Source organism: Globicephala melas, chromosome 19 (genome assembly GCF_963455315.2).
Source record: "Globicephala melas chromosome 19, mGloMel1.2, whole genome shotgun sequence".
Classification (NCBI taxonomy): domain Eukaryota; kingdom Metazoa; phylum Chordata; class Mammalia; order Artiodactyla; family Delphinidae; genus Globicephala; species Globicephala melas.
This window is the reverse complement of record NC_083332.1, coordinates 10,495,478-10,511,694: the sequence shown is the minus strand read 5'-3', so window position 1 is coordinate 10,511,694 and position 16,217 is coordinate 10,495,478. Positions and strand designations below refer to the sequence as shown.

The 16,217-nt window shown below is 43.3% G+C and overlaps 1 pseudogene; it reads left to right on the top strand.

The window, feature by feature from the left end:
• The first annotated feature begins 559 nt into the window (after positions 1 to 559).
• On the top strand, positions 560 to 2,256 carry LOC115862346 (recombining binding protein suppressor of hairless-like; annotated as a pseudogene).
• The last annotated feature ends 13,961 nt before the right edge of the window (positions 2,257 to 16,217 follow it).

The following is a 16,217-nucleotide window of genomic DNA, read 5'->3' as shown; positions in this document are numbered from 1 at the left end:
TCCACTTACACGTGGATTTTTTTTTCAATAGTAAATAGTACAGGAGGGTTGGAGTTTTGGCGAGAGTTTGTGGAAGATGGTGCCTGTTGTGACAGGTTCCTGGCTCACAGCTCCTAAAACCCATGGAATTTCCTGAGTGATCAAGGTGTCTTTTGTTATGTTAATGAGTCGTTGAAATTATGAAACTATCATTCAAATGGAAGCATTATAGTTCTTCGGAACCATTATTATCTCAAAAGGAAAGGAGAATGATACAGATACACTGGCTGAGGTGTTTTGAGGGGCATCGAAGTGTTCCAGCCTGTGGCTTACCTTAACATGTTTTTTTGTTTGTTTGTTTTTGCGGTACACGGGCCTCTCACTGCTGTGGCCTCTCCCGTTGCGGAGCACAGGCTCCGGACGCACAGGCCCAGTGGCCATGGCTCACGGGCCCAGCCGCTCCGTGGCATGTGGGATCTTCCCGGACCGGGGCATGAACCCGTGTCTCTTGCATCGGCAGGAGGACCCTCAACCACTGCGCCACCAGGGAAGCCCTACCTGAACATATTCTTGAAGTACCATGGCGTGGATTAAAAGAAAATTTGGTGAGCGGCCTCCATCTAAATGACTTACTAGGGAAGCTATGCGAAATTATTTAAAAGAGCAAGGGGGGCTTCCCTGGTGGCGCAGTGGTTGGGAGTCCGCCTGCTGATGCAGGGGACACGGGTTTGTGCCCCGGTCCGGGAGGATCCCACATGCCGCGGAGCGGCTGGGCCCGTGAGCCATGGCCGCTGAGCCTGCGCGTTCGGAGCCTGTGCTTCGCAACGGGAGAGGCCACAACAGTGAGAGGCCTGCGTACCGCAAAAAAAAAAAAAAAAAAAAAAAAAAAAAAGAGCGAGGGGATCAAACAGTACTTATTCTTCATGCAAAAGCTGCATAGAAGTCATATGGAAATGAAAAAAGGTTGTTTTGCCCTCCTCCTTATGTGTATCTTATGGGCAGTGGATGGAAGGGAAAAAAAAGAACAAATGGAATGTGATGGTTGTTCTGAACAAGAGTCTCAACCATGTGCATTTATTGGAATAGGAAATAGTGACCAAGAAATGCAGCAGCTGAACTTGGAAGGAAAGAACTATTGCACGGCCAAAACATTGTATATATCTGATTCAGACAAGAGGAAGCACTTCGTGCTGTCTGTAAAGATGTTCTGTGGCAATAGTGATGGCTTTGGTAGGTTCCTCAGCAAGCGGATAAAAGTCATCTCCAAACCTTCCAAAAAGAAGCAGTCATTGGAAAATGCTGACTTATGCATCGCCTCGGTAACAAAGGTGGCTCTGTTAAATCGACTTCGATCCCAGACAGTTAGTACCAGATCCTTGCATGTAGAAGGAGGTAATTTCCATGCCAGTTCTCAGCAGTGGGGAACATTTTACATTCATCTCTTAGATGATGATGAATCAGAAGGAGAAGAATTCACAGACCGCGATGGATACATCCATTATGGACAAACAGTCAAACTTGTGTGTTCGGTTACTGGCATGGCACTCCCAAGATTGATAATTAGGAAAGTTGATAAGCAGACCGCATTACTAGATGCAGATGATCCTGTGTCACAGCTCCATAAATGTGCATTTTACCTTAAGGATACAGAAAGAATGTACTTGTGCCTTTCTCAAGAAAGAATAATTCAGTTTCAGGCCACTCCATGCCCAAAAGAACCAAATAAAGAGATGATAAATGATGACGCTTCCTGGACAATCAATAGTACGGATAAGGCAGAGTATAACTTTTACGAGGCGATGGGCCCTGTCCTTGCCCCAGTCATACCCGTGCCTGTTGTAGACAGTCTTCAGTTGAATGGCGGTGGGGACGTAGCAATGCTTGAACTTACAGGACAGAATTTCACTCCAAATTTATGAGTGTCGTTTGGGGATGTAGAAGTTGAAACTATGTACAGACGTGGAGAGAGTATGCTCTGTGTTATCCCAGACATTTCTGCATTCCGAGAAGGTTGGAGAGGGGTCCGGCAGCCAGTCCAGCGTCCAGTGACTTTGGTCCGTAATGATGAAATCATTTATTCCACCAACACCCCAGAACCAGGGCCCTACACCCCAGAACTGGCGCCATAGCCACACTGCAGTGCGGGGAGCCATCCTTCGAGCCAACTCCAGCCAAGTGCCCCCTAATGAGTCAAACACAAACAGCAAGGGGAATTACACAAATGTCAGCACAAATTCGACCAATATCACATCATCTACAGCAACAGTTGTGTCCTAACTGCCGTCTTTTTGCTAGGACGTACACTGACTTGAGTGCATCCAAATGTTGACAAAAAAAAAAAAAGAAAGAAAAAAATGAAAAATCTTCTGTGGTTTCTTGGGAAAACTTTTCATACCCAGTGATACTATTCAAAAAGCCCATTACCTGCAAGTGCTGATTTGAAGTGCAGAAGCCACAGTAAAACAAACAAACAAAAAACCCATCAAAATGTACAAACTTTTGGAAATTGATTTTTTTCAGCTGTTATTTTTGTTTGGTTGGTTTGTGTTTGGTTTTGTTTAAATGGGCAAGAAATAGAGATGTGGTTGGAGTAAAAGGTAATCAAACTAGAGGATGAAAATCTAACATAGTTTTTATGGACCAAGGAACTTGCATAAGCTTTAGCAAAAGGTACATTTCCATCATACCTTTTTTATATCACAGTATATATAATACACCTTTGTTACCAAATAGGTTGTTCTCCTCCCCACCCCCTTTGAGCGTTTGCTCTTAAGTGCATGCAGGTGGCAAGCTTGACCATGCTTGTTTAATCTAATTACCATACTCCTCCAGGTCTTTTTGGTCTAAGGCTGGAACTGTTCTTTTTATTTTATTATTTTCTTTAAAAGCTGAAGTCTTATGACTTTTCATGAGTGGAAGGTGTTGTGATTTCAGCAAGTCAAATCTTGTAAAGGCCTGCGTATTTCTTTTAAGATTATTTGAAGTCTGTGCAAAAGCTTTAAAAAAAATGCCTTTGCCTTGCCTGCAATACATGCAACGTACGTTGACTTAGTCTCTATTCTCAGACACCGTTGATAGTTATTTCTGTGTGTTCCTTTTTTTAAAAAAAAAATGTATTTATAGTTGTAATCCAAGAGGTTCTAACATTTACCTGGAATTAAATGTGGCCATTCAGTCATCAATGAAAAGAAAATAGTAAATAGTACAGTAATACACGATCCACAGTTGGTTGAATCCACAGATGGGGAACTTCCAATATGGCGGGCCCTTGGATATGGAGGGCCAGCTGTAAGTTATACTCAGATTTTTGACTGAGTGGAGGGTCAGCGCTCCTAACCCCCAAGTTGTTCAAGGGTCAACTGTATATATTGAAAAGCATAAATTGACACCTCTAAAGTTAATCCCAAACCACAGGCGCATTCTGTTTTCTCCCTTCCCAGCAAAGAGCTCCGATGCCGAAAAGAGTTAATAGCAGGTCTGAGACCACTGTCTGTAGAAAGGCCTGTTTCGAGGTCATGAAGGACATCTGGGAGCTTGGATTTTGGTAGGGTTCCCTCACCATTTCCTGTTAATGGGGATTCACTGTGCCTTGACTGTTTGTACAAATAATGCGGCTTACGCTGAACACCTGCTTTCCTTCTGGGCGCCGGGAATTTGAGTTCGTGCTCTGCAGAGCGTGACTACGTGACCAGCCTGCAGTGGGAATCTTGGGCGATGTGTGTGTGTGACGGGCCTTCCTGGTAGATACACTTCACACGTGTTGTCACAGTTGTTGCTAGGGAATTAACTGTGTCAGACTGGTTTTCTCCAGACTTTACTCCAAGGAACAAAACTTTAGATAAACCAGAGAAAAAAAAGAGGGCCTAGGAGGAAAATGCTTAGCCTCCTTGATAGCTTCACAGAGTTGTCACAGAGCCCCTCCCTTCAACCCCCGAACTGTAATGTTAACCCTGTAAGTGCTGAATTTATTGCTCAGGGGTTTGAGGGGGAAAGAGGGAAACTTTTAAAAGCGTGGGTTTGTATTTTGTGGCTAATACACCTAGGTGTGGGATCATCTCAGTCACGGAAAGCTGCAAAGAAAAAGTGTCAGGGGGCCACAGCGCTCTGGATTTCTGCTGCCAGTGGGCAGGTTGAAACTTAATCTCTGAAGAACAGAGATGTGTCTTGCCTATAGGAACCTCTGGGGAAAAAAGGAGACAACACGAAAAGGGAGGCAATCTCCAGATGGAGATACACTTTCGGAGGTTTCAAAAGCCCTTTTCAGTTGTTATTGGGCTCCTGGGAAGTCAGATGTCTGACCCTGAGAGGCTGATGCTTCTCCAGCCTGGTGTGCATGTTTTCTAGAGGGTCAGTTTGGACTCTAAGAATGATGAAGAGGAAGGGGTTCCAGGAAAGCCTTACTGGAACTTAGAACATAGCTGTCTGACCCTACTGAGTCTCGGCTTTGCTGCTGCCAAAGAAAAGCAGCTGGCTTTTTTGCAAATCCTGAAATCACAGATGCTATCTGCCTGGACCTGCCTCTGAGCTGAAACCTGAGACTGTCTACCTAAGTGTTTCAGCCCCAGCACGTGCTGTGCTTAATTGAAATGGGATGGAATTTCTTCACTCAAAAAACTGGCTCAGACTATGCAACTGTGGCAGACTTAGGACACCCCTCTAGGGGGACCCCAAACTGTGACAAAACAGCATGGATGTTCCCACTTCTGGGCATAGATCCAAAGGAAATGAAAACAGGTTACTGAAGAGACACGTGTGCTTCCATGTTCATTGCAGCATTATTCACAATAACCAAGATATGGAAACAACCTAAGTGTCTGTCAGTGAATGAATGGATAAAGATGATGTGGTGTTATGTATACAATGGAATATTATTCAGTCATGAGAAAAAAGGAAATTCTTCCATTTGGGACAACATGGGTGCATTTGGGGGGCATATGCTAAGCGAGATAAGTCAGACAGAGAAAGACAAATACTGTATGTTGTCATGTATATGTGGAACCTGACAAATAAAACAAAGTAGTGAATATAACAAAAAAGAAACAGACTCACAGATACAGAGGACAAACTAGTGGTTACCAGTGGGGAGAGGGACTGGGGAGAGGTGGGTAGGGCATTAAGAAGTTCAAACGATTATGTATGAAATAAACATGCCACAAGGACATATTGTAGAGCACAGGGAATATAGCCAATAGTCTATAATAACTATAGATAGAGGATAATCTATAAAACTTTTGAATCACTATGTTGTACACCTGAAACTAATATAATATTGTAAATCAACTATACCACAATAAAAATTTTTTAAATTAAATTTAAAAAAGGAAAATGGAAAAAAGAATTGATTAGACAGGTCATTAAAAAGTTCAGATACGTTTAAATAAGACCCGGACACCCCCACCTGAAAAAAATTAAAAATAAAAAAAAAAATTATAAAAACAGTAAAATGGTGGTTACCAGGGGCTGGGGGTGGAGGATATGGGAGAGCTATTGTTTAAGGGTACACATAACTAGTAGATAAATAAGTCCTGGAGACCTAATACATGATCTAGTGATTATAGACAACAAAACTGTATTATAAACATTAATTGTTCTCACCACTTGAAGAAATAATTATGTGATGTGATAGAGATATTAACTAACACCACAAGGGCAATCATTTTGCAGTAGAAGTGTATCAAATCAATTTGCTGTACACCTTAAATCTACACAGTGTTGTAAGTCAAATATATCTTTTTTTTTTTTTTTTTTTTGCGGTGCGCGGGCCTCTCACTGTTGTGGCCTCTCTCGTTGCGGAGCACAGGCTCCGGACGCGCAGGCTCAGCGGCCATGGCTCACGGGCCCAGCCGCTCCGCGGCACGCGGGATCCTCCCGGACCGGGGCATGAACCCGTGTCCCCTGCATCGGCAGGCGGACTCTCAACCACTGTGCCACCAGGGAAGCCCTGTATCTTATTTTTTTTGAAAAAAGAAAGTGAAAAGAAATATGGAAGTTTCTGGACCCACTGGGTCACACGGAAACACCCACAGGAAAGGCTTATTGCCAGATGAGACCATCTGCTTATCCACACTCTGACAGCATTCATCACTTTTGAGCCCTGTCAAATCAAAACACATCTGAACCTCAATAAGGACAGGCTTCATTCAAAAGGACTTGTATATATACACTACCAAACGGAAAATAGGTAGCTGGTGGGAAGCAGCTGCATAGCACAGCGAGATCAGCTCGGTGCTTTGTGACCACCTAGAGGCGTGGGATAGGGAGGGTGGGAGGGAGACGCAAGAGGGAAGAGATATGGGGATATATGTATACATAGAGCTGATTCACTTTGCTATAAAGCAGAAACTAACACAACAATGTAAAGCAATTATACTCCAATAAAGATGTTAAAAAAAAAAAAACACTTGTCGTAGGGAGAACCCTCCGATTTCAGAAATCTGCAAGTGTCTCAAATTTAAACAGAAAAGGGCTTTTCTAAGGCGGGGTAAGAAAGGCTGGCAGGAACGTTGTGAGGTAGGAGCCGGTGGCCAAATCAGGGCTTCAATGAGAAATGTTTATTGTCTTCAAAGACATCCCACGGATGTCCTCAAGATGCTTGAGAACAGTAGATACGGTAAGAAACCCAGAAAATAAAACTGCGGTTCTCCAAATCCTCTGACCGGGAAACCTCAACTCTCACCCGGGCCACAGCTCCCCTGTCCACTTGTGGGTTCATTCACTCCTCCATTCATTGTGGATTCCACCCTTTTATCTGAGGGACTGGCGATACGAAGCTGCGTAAGAATTGATCGCCTCTCGGGCAACACAGGAGGTTAATTAATCAAATATACCTGGATGGGACTTCCCTGGCGGTCCAGTGGTTAAGAATCCACGCTTCCACTGCAGGGGGCGGGGGTCGGATCCCTGGCCAGGGAACTAAGATCCCACATGCCTCGGGGCACAACCAAAAAAATAATAATGATAATAAATTTAAAAATAAATAAATAAAATAAAATATCCCTGGAGGGTGCTGGAGGGCTTCCTGAAGGCCACAGCTGAGTAGGTTTTTAAAGGCACATGAAAGTTTTCCAGGAAAATAAAGGGAAAGAGCGTCTTCCAGGTGGAAACAATGGCCCACATAAAGGGGTGTGAAGACTCGAGCACTCAGGAAAGGCCAAGTCTGGAAAGTCGGGTCTAGAAAAGGGACCCTGCTGGACGTCACGGACAAAACCGAGCCAGGTGAACCAAACCCTTATTTGGTCCAGTGAGGTTTTCCCACTAAACCCCCAGAATTGTCAGACCTCCGTGCAACTCCCCGTTACTGGGAGGAAGGCTTCTGATGATCACTGAGGCACAGAGAAGTTAGGAGTTGTGAGGGGATGCTTCTGCCAGTAAGGGGAGATGCTAACGAGAATAGGGAACGTGTCTCAAATACTTACAGTGTGCGCGCTGTGTTTTGTTTTGTTTTGTTTTGCGGTACGCGGGCCTCTCACTGCTGTGGCCTCTCGCGTTGCGGAGCACAGGCTCCTAGCGCTGTGCTTTATGTGTATTCACAGCGTTCTGCCTCTCGATGACCCTGCGAGGAGGTTACAATCTTCCTTTTACACAGATGAGGCACAGAGAGGTAACGAGTCCGTGTTAAACCCTCAACGATGTGGCTTGAAACCACGCCCCTCCCTGCGTTATACTATCTGGCAAGCAGGCCCTATGTCAGCAGGAGGTTTCTCCCTCTTCCGTGGGTCTGTCCTTCACTCCCTGGGGATGGCTGAGTAGTGCCCCCCGCAAAGACACCCACGTCCTGATCCCCAGAACCTATGCATGTGTTCCCTTATATGGCAAGAGGGACTTTGCAGATGTAATCAATGTCTTGAGATGGGGAGATGATCTTAGCTGACCCAGGTGGACCCAATGTAATCACAAGAGGCTTATAAAAGGAAGGCAGCCTGTTAGAGAGAACATTCCATGCAGCTGGCTTTGAGGATGGTGGGAGGAGTCACAAGCCGCCTCTCGAAGCTGGAAGAGGCAAGGAATGGATCCTTCCCTGGCGCCCCCAGAAAGAATCAGCCCTGCCCGCACCTTGACTTTAGCCGTACTCGCTTTGGATCTCTGACCTCCAGAACTGTAAGAGAATATGTTTGTGTTGTTTGAAGCTAAGTTTGTGCTAATTTTCCACAGCAGCCATAGATAAATGAATCCACTCCTCGACTGTCCTTTCCTGATTCCATGAGAATTCCCCCTTTCTTGTCTTGTATTTGTCTTTAGAGCAGCACGGAGACACGGAGAAGAGCACCGGCTTTTGAGTCAGAGCTGGATTCAGGCCCGGCCACTGCCTATTGTCAACTCTGTGACCCGGGTGCCTTATCCTCATTGAACCTCAGCCTTCCTATCTATTAAATGGGAACAAAAGTCATCGGCTCCTCATTAGTTATTGAGAACTTATCTAATGTGCCAGGCACTGAGCCTCACGTAGATAAGCTCACAAAATCTCCAAAACAACTATGTGGGCTGGGTTTTGTCATCACTACTCAAGTACCATTAAATGAAACAGAGACTCGCAAAGGTTTTGTTCTAACACAAGTTAGGATATGTCAGAGGTCCATTCGTCCATGAACATAGGAGAGGGATGTGTCATGGAGCCTCTTCTGGCTTCAGGAAGAAAGTTCACCAGCAATGATTCTTCTTTTTTTCCTTTGCACCGAGCAGGGGTCGAATCCAGGCCCTCGGCAGTGAAAGCTCCGAGTCCTAACCACTGGACGGCCAGAGAATTCCCACAATGATTCCTTTTTATAAAACAAATAAGAACATAAAAACATTTACTAGGCAACAAATAAGTAAAGCTGCCAACCAGAATTTCACACTTTTCAAAGATTACAGTCTGATGCTCGGGTGTCTGACAAGCACATTGCCAAAGACGGCTTTACCATTCAGAATAGCATCTGCTTCTATGAAGCTACCAGGAAAGAGGGTCCCCCGAGTAGAGTTAGAACAGCTTTGCACCTGCCCACACGTCAATCCCCACAATTATCCTGAGAGGTGCCTCTGTTGGAATCCTCAACACGCAGATGACTAACATAAACCAGTTACTTGACCAGTGAGTAGCACGGCCATGATTTGGCCTTTTGGGGGTTTTTTGGTTTGTTTTTGTTTCTTGTTTTCTTTTTGAAGATGTGGACCTTTTATTTTTATTTTTATTTTCCGCTGTACGCGGGCCTCTCACCACTGCGGCCCCTCCCGTTGCAGATCACAGGCTCCAAACGCGCAGGCCCAGCGGCCATGGCTCACGGGCCCACCCGCTCTGCGGCATGAGGGATCTTCCCGGACCTGGGCACGAACCCGTGTCCCCTGCATCGGCAGGCGGACTCCCAACCACTGCGCCACCAGGGAAGCCCGATGTGGACCATTTTTAAAGTCTTTATTGAATTTGTTACAATATTGCTTCTGTTTTACGTTTTGTTTTTTTGGCCACGAGGCATGTGGGATATTAGCTCCCTGACCAGGGATCGAACCCATACCCCCTGCATTGGAAGGCAAAGTTTTAACCACTGGACAGCCAGGGAAGTCCCCTGAACACGGACATTTTTGCCCCAGCCCCAAAATATATTCTATTGCCTCCCCTGCCCCACATTTCCTGGGGTGGCATGGCTGGCCTGGGCGCTCTGAGGACCAGCTGTTGGCACTGACGGTGCTTGTCCGAGGTGAACTAGAGGCGGCAGGACCCCAGCCCACACTCTGCTCACCAGGGGCTGTGTCTGCTCGGTGGAAGGGGAACCTTCCTGTAACTTTCGCCAAGATGCCAAACAGGCTAGGGGATTCCTGCCTTTTTCTTATGACTTCATTTCCTTTCTCCAGCTCTGTCTTCTCGTGACTCTGCCCTTCCCCAGAGAAAGGAGAAAACAACCAAGTTCCAGGTGAGTTGCGTTTTCGTATCTTGTTTTGCAGTGAGTGGCCGCGTCTTTTCTGATTTCTTGGAGGGTGAAAGACGACACCCAATATTTACTATTTGTGATGTCCCAGGCGTTTGCCTTTTATGATGCACTTTCATTTGTTCGTTTTGTTTGTTCCCCAAATAATAGTGTAGAAGTGAATTTAAAAATTTCTACATTTACTACTTGCCTTACAAACCAGTTGTTTTCTGACTGGAATTTTTATTTATTTGTTATTGAAGTATAGTTGATATACAATATTGTGTTTCAGGTGTTCAGCAAAATGACTCAGTTATACATATGTATATATCTATATTCTTTTTTCAATTCTTTTTCGTTATAGTTTATTGCAACATACTGAATATAGTTTCCTGTGCTATACAGTAAATCCTTGTTGTTTAGCTATTTTATATATGGTAGAGTGCATCTGTTAATCGCATACTCCCAATTTATCCCTCTCCTAAACCAGTTGTTTTCAATGCTCTTCTTAAAATAGGTGTTCACAACTATTTGCAATAATAGAAAATGATTTTGAATAGTGCTTTCTTTACTTACTTTTTATAACTGCTTGATTGAGATACAATTCACATACTGTATAATACACCCACTTAAAGTGTAAAATCCAAAAGTTTTTAATATAAGCACAGATATGTGCAACTATCACCACAGTTAATCTTAGAACATTTTCATCGCCTCAAATTAACACTATACCTTTTAGCTACTACACCCCCTCCACCACTCGTAAAAATGGAATCATATACTATGTAGTCTTTATGACTGGCTATGATTTTTATGACTGTGATTTGGTGTAACGCTTTCAAGGTTTATCCATGTGTGGCATGTATCACTACTCCGTCCCTTTTTATGACTGAATAATATTCCATTTATGGATGTAGCACATTTTGCTTAATTCATCAGTTTGGATTGTTTCCGCCTTCTGGCTGCTATGTATAAGGCTACCGTAAACCTCTGTACACAAGTTTTTGCATGCATGTGTTTTCGTTTGTCTTGGACATATCTCTTGGGTAGAAGTAGAGTTGCTGTGTCATCTAGTAACTCTGTTTATTTATTTATGGATTAGTGAAATGTATTTATGTGGTTTGCAATCACTTTTATACATAGTTAAGTTATTGCCTGTTGTCTCAGTGCAGGAATGGTTTCCAGGAACTCTCCCTCTGCAAACTGTTAATGAATGTTGACAATGCAGAGTTTTTAAGGCTTGTCACTGAACAAGAGACCTTCCGATGCCTTGTAATCTTGCACCTCATACATGAAAGAAACTTGGTAGGGGACTTCCTGAATTTGACAACGATCCTAAAAGTTTATATGACATTACTAAGACAAGTTGTGGAGCCGAAATAAACTTTTCATAAACTAGCAATAGGAAAAAAAATTGAATAACTAGATTACAGAAAAGAAAAAGTACTTTTTCATTCTCTATATAGAAAATAATATAATAAAACCATTGTCATATGAAAAGGTGATCAAAGATAACCAAACTTTTAGAAAATAAGAATGTGGAAATACGGAGAGATTCATTCCTTTAGCTATTTCATCCACAGATATTTATTATTTGCCTACTCTATTTTCCAGAATGCTGCTAGGGGCTGAAACTAGAACAGTGAATAGACATAAATAGTCCCTGACATTGTAGTAACTATGTTTAAATGTTTGAGAAGCTGCCAGACTCTTTTCCAAAGTGTCTGCACCATTTTACAATCCTGCCAGCCATGTTTCCCATTTCTCCACATCTTTGCCAACACTGGTTATTCCTTGATTTTTTTTTCATTCTAGCTATCCTAGTGGGTGTGAAGTGGTATTTGTGGTTTCGATCTGCCTTTTCCTAACAACTAATCTGCTCATTTCAAAATTGAGTTATTTGACTTTGTATTATTGACTTGTAAGAGTACCTCCTATGTTCTAGATACTGGTCCCTTATCAGATACATGATTTGCAAATATTTTCTCCCATTCTGTATGTTGTCTTTCCATTTTCTTCATAATGTCTTTTGCACAAAAATGTTTAATTTTGATGAAATCCAAGATATCCTTTTTCATTGTTGCTCATGTTCTAAGAATCCATTTCCAAATCCGAGGTCATGCATATTCACCTGTTTTCTTTGGAAATATTTCTAGCTTTAACTCTCACGTGTAAGTCTTAGGTCAATTTTGAGCTAATTTTGTATAAAATCGGAAGTATCTAGTTTCATTCTTTGACACGTGGCTATCCAGTTGTCCAGCACTCTTCGTTGAAAAGATTCTTCTTTCCCCATTGAATGATTGTGGTGCCCTTGTTTGAAAACCAGTTGACCACAGACATAAGGTTTTGTCTCTGGACTCTGAATTCCATCCCATTGATCTATATATCCATCCATATGCCAGTACCACATTATCTTGACTGCTGTTGCTTTGAAGTTTTGATTAGAAAGTGTGAGTCTTCTAACCTTCAAACATCTTACGTTGATGCATTTCAAAGTAAGTTGAAGATATTTCCTCCCAAGTATTTCAGTGTCCGTATCATTAACAAGAGTTCAGTATTTGTGGATGGATATTTTTTCTTTGGAGGTAAAACTTACATACATCAAAAGGCACATATCTTAAGTGAACTATTCAGTGAGTTCCAAAATCTGAATATGTGTGCAATTAATTGGAGCCTGTAGCAGGATAAAGGTTATCCCAGGGAGTTTGTAATGCCCCTTCCCAGGCTCCTCCCTCATGCTCCTCTCCTGCATAACCAGATTAACACTGTTCTGATGTATTATCATAAAATAGATTTGCCTGTTCTGTTTTTTTGCTGTTGTAGTTAGATGTGATGTCGCTTTGATTTTGTTGTTATTTTCTATGTCTCTTGGGTCTCCCCTTTTCATTTTACTACAGTTTGCAAACAGTAAAGTTGAAAAATCTGTTGGATTGACACTTTTATCATTATAAAATGTCCTTCTCTGTGTCTTGTAACAATTTTTGTCAAAGCCGGTGTTTTCTTTTTTTTTTTTAATTAATTTGGCTGCATTGGGTCTTTGCTGTGTGCGGGCTTTCTCTAGTTGCAGTGAGTGGGGGCTACTCTTCGTTGAGGTGTGCGGGCTTCTCATTGTGGTGGCTTCTCTTACTGCAGAGCATGGGCTCTAGGTGCATGGGCTTCAGTAGTTGTGGCACATGGGCTCAATAGTTGTGGCTGACAGGCTCTAGAGCGCAGGCTCAGTAGTTGTGGTGCATGAGCTTAGTTGCTCTGTGGCATGTGGGATCTTCCCGGACCAGGGCTCAAACCCGTGTCCCCTGCATTGGCAGGCGGATTCTTAACAACTGCACCACGAGGGAAGTCCCCCAACTCCATTTTAATTTTCCTTTCACACTTCAAAAGACACAAATAGGCTGAAGGTGAAAGGATGTGAAAAGACATCGTGCAAACAGTAACTGAGAGCTGGAGTGTTCATTACTAATATCAGAAAACAGTGACTTTGGGACTTCCCTGGTGGTGCAGTGGTTAAGAATCTGCCTGCCAATGCGGGGGACACGGGTTTGAGCCCTGGTCCGGGAAGATCCCACATGCCAGAGAGCAGCTAAGCCCGTGTGCCACAACTACTGAGCCTGCGTGCTAGAGCCCGTGAGCCACAACTACTGAGCCCATGTGCCACAACTACTGAAGCCTGTGAGCCTAGAGCCCATGCTCCACAACAAGAGAAGCCACTGCAATGAGAAGCCCATGCACCGCAACAAAGAGTAGCCCCCGCTCGCCTCAACTAGAGAAAGCCTACGTACAGCAACAAAGACCCAACGCAGCCAGAAAAAAAACAAAAAAACAAAAAACGGAGTTGGTATTGCTAAGAGCACTCGCTAAAATAGAGCCAGGAGGCCATTGAGGAAGTGACATAAGTCATAAGCACGTCTCAGCCTGGTTGGAATCTGACCTTTTGATCTGATGCAGCTATCTAGAACCTCTGCCAGAAATTCATGACTGTCGACTTACCAATGCTTACATTAAAAAAAAAACCCTCATGATTCCTAAGAACAAATATTTTCTGGCTCACGTCAGAATCCACTGCAGTTCTCACCCAGCAACGTTTTCTTCTCCATTTTTTTTAAACTGAAGTATACTTGATTTACAAAGTTGCGTTAGTTTCTGCTGTACAGCAAAGTGAATCAGCTATACATATATATACATTCTTTTTCATATTTTCCATTATGGTTTATCATAGGATATTGAAAATAGTTCTCTGTGCTCTACCGTAGGACCTTGTTGTTTATCCATCCTATATATAATCGTTTGCATCTGCTAATCCCAAACTCCCAATCTTTCCTTCCCTCAACCACATCCCCCTTGGCAACCACAAGTCTGTTCTCTATGTCTGTGAGTCTGTTTCTGTTTTGTAGATTAGTTCATTTGTGTCATATTTTAGATTCCACATAGAAGTGATATCATATGGTATTTGTCTTTCTCTTTCTGACTTACTTCACTTAGTGTGAAAATCTCTAGTTCCATCCATGTTGCTGCAAGTCACCCAGCAACTTCTAACAACCTTCATGGCTTTTTGTCTTTATAAGCCCATAACTCTTTCTCTTCCTTGGAACACTCTTTCGTGGTTGCCTGAATCTATGTCTCCCGCATTGCAGTTCTTAAAGACCCCAAATAAACTCTTTACTTATTTGCAGATTCCTGCATTATTATTTTCTTTTTCCGGTACGCGGGCCTCTCACTGTTGTGGTCTCTCCCGTTGCGGAGCACAGGCTCCGGACGCGCAGACTCAGCAGCCGTGGCTCACGGGCCCAGCCGCTCCGCAGCATGTGGGATCCTCCCAGACCGGGGCACGAACCCGCGTCCCCCGCATCAGCAGGTGGACTCGCAACCACTGCGCCACCAGGGAAGCCCCCTGCATTATTTTTTGGTTGACAGGAGCACCTAAGGGACATCTCACTCCTCAGCTTTTCCTTTTAAGCTTTGTGATTGGTTCATTATCTGCCCCAGCTGAACTGCCTCAGACCACCATGATGTGAAAACATTGCACGGGTTGGGCCTTCCAGGGAGTCAACCAATTGACCCAATAATAATTCTTTGGGAAGGAGGCTTTGAAAGAGCCCTAGGTCTACTCTGCTTCCTCCAGGAATGGAAATGCAGCCTCTCAGCTTCCAAGGCTGCTGCTGAGCTGGGAAGTGGGAGATGGACCTAAGCTAAGTTAAAACCGCAGGCCTTGCTCTTCTTACTGAGATTCAGCTGTTTTTTTCTTGACTAAATACACCTGGGCTGCTGCAAGCCTTTGGTTTAATTTCCAGAGTTCTGGGAAAAAAGTCAATTCTGTATCTGCCAATTTTTTCATTACTTTTACGTAGAGTGAACTTTCAGAGGTCCTTAACCCTACCATGTTTGCCAAATGTTTCTGTAAAAGTATTTTCGTGGATTTATCTTTTCATTTGTCCTAGATCAACACCCAGGAGGGTAATCACTGGGCCACGGGAGAGATAGTATATTAAGGTTTTTTAAAAACGGCCAGACATTTTCCCCCCAAAGTTGTACCATTTACAATACAAACATTTGAGGTTTCCAGATGATTCATATCTTTATAATGTCACATCAACTGAGTCATACAATTGAAATGTCATCATTGAATTATACTTTCAAGTATGACTTACTACATTTAACAAATGATATTCATCAATATTTCATTAATATTCATTCCTCTTAAAATTCTATTTTATAGTATGGTATGGATTTATCTCAATTTGTTTATTCACCAGCTGATCTTCCAGTTGGCACTTATGAATAAAGCTGCTATAAATATTGCATACAGATGTTTGGATGTATGCTTTCATTTCTTTTGGGTAACTACCTAGGAGTGAGATTGCTGGGGTTTAGGGTACTTTTTATTCAACTTGATAATGAACTGTCCTCCCTCCCTTCCAATTTGATCCATTCTAATAGGTGTGTAGTAGTATACTACTGTGGTTTTAATTTGCATTTCCTTATTGGCTAATGACGTTGAGCACATTCATGTGCTTATTGGCCATTCTTGTGTCTTTTTTTTTTTTTTTTTTTTTTTTGCGGTACGCGGGCCTCTCACTGTTGTGGCCTCTCCCGTTGCGGAGCACAGGCTCCGGACGCGCAGGCTCAGCGGCCATGACTCACGGGCCCAGCCGCTCCGCGGCATGTGGGATCTTCCCGGACCAGGGCACGAACCCACGTCCCCTGCATCGGCAGGTGGAGTCTCAACCACTGCGCCACCAGGGAAGCCCTATTCCTGTGTCTTTTGAAAATGTTCAAATATTTTTTCCATTAAGAAAAAGTTGGATTATTTGTCTTCCTTGAATTGCAAGAGTTCCCTGTATATTCTGGGTACAAGTCCTTCATCAG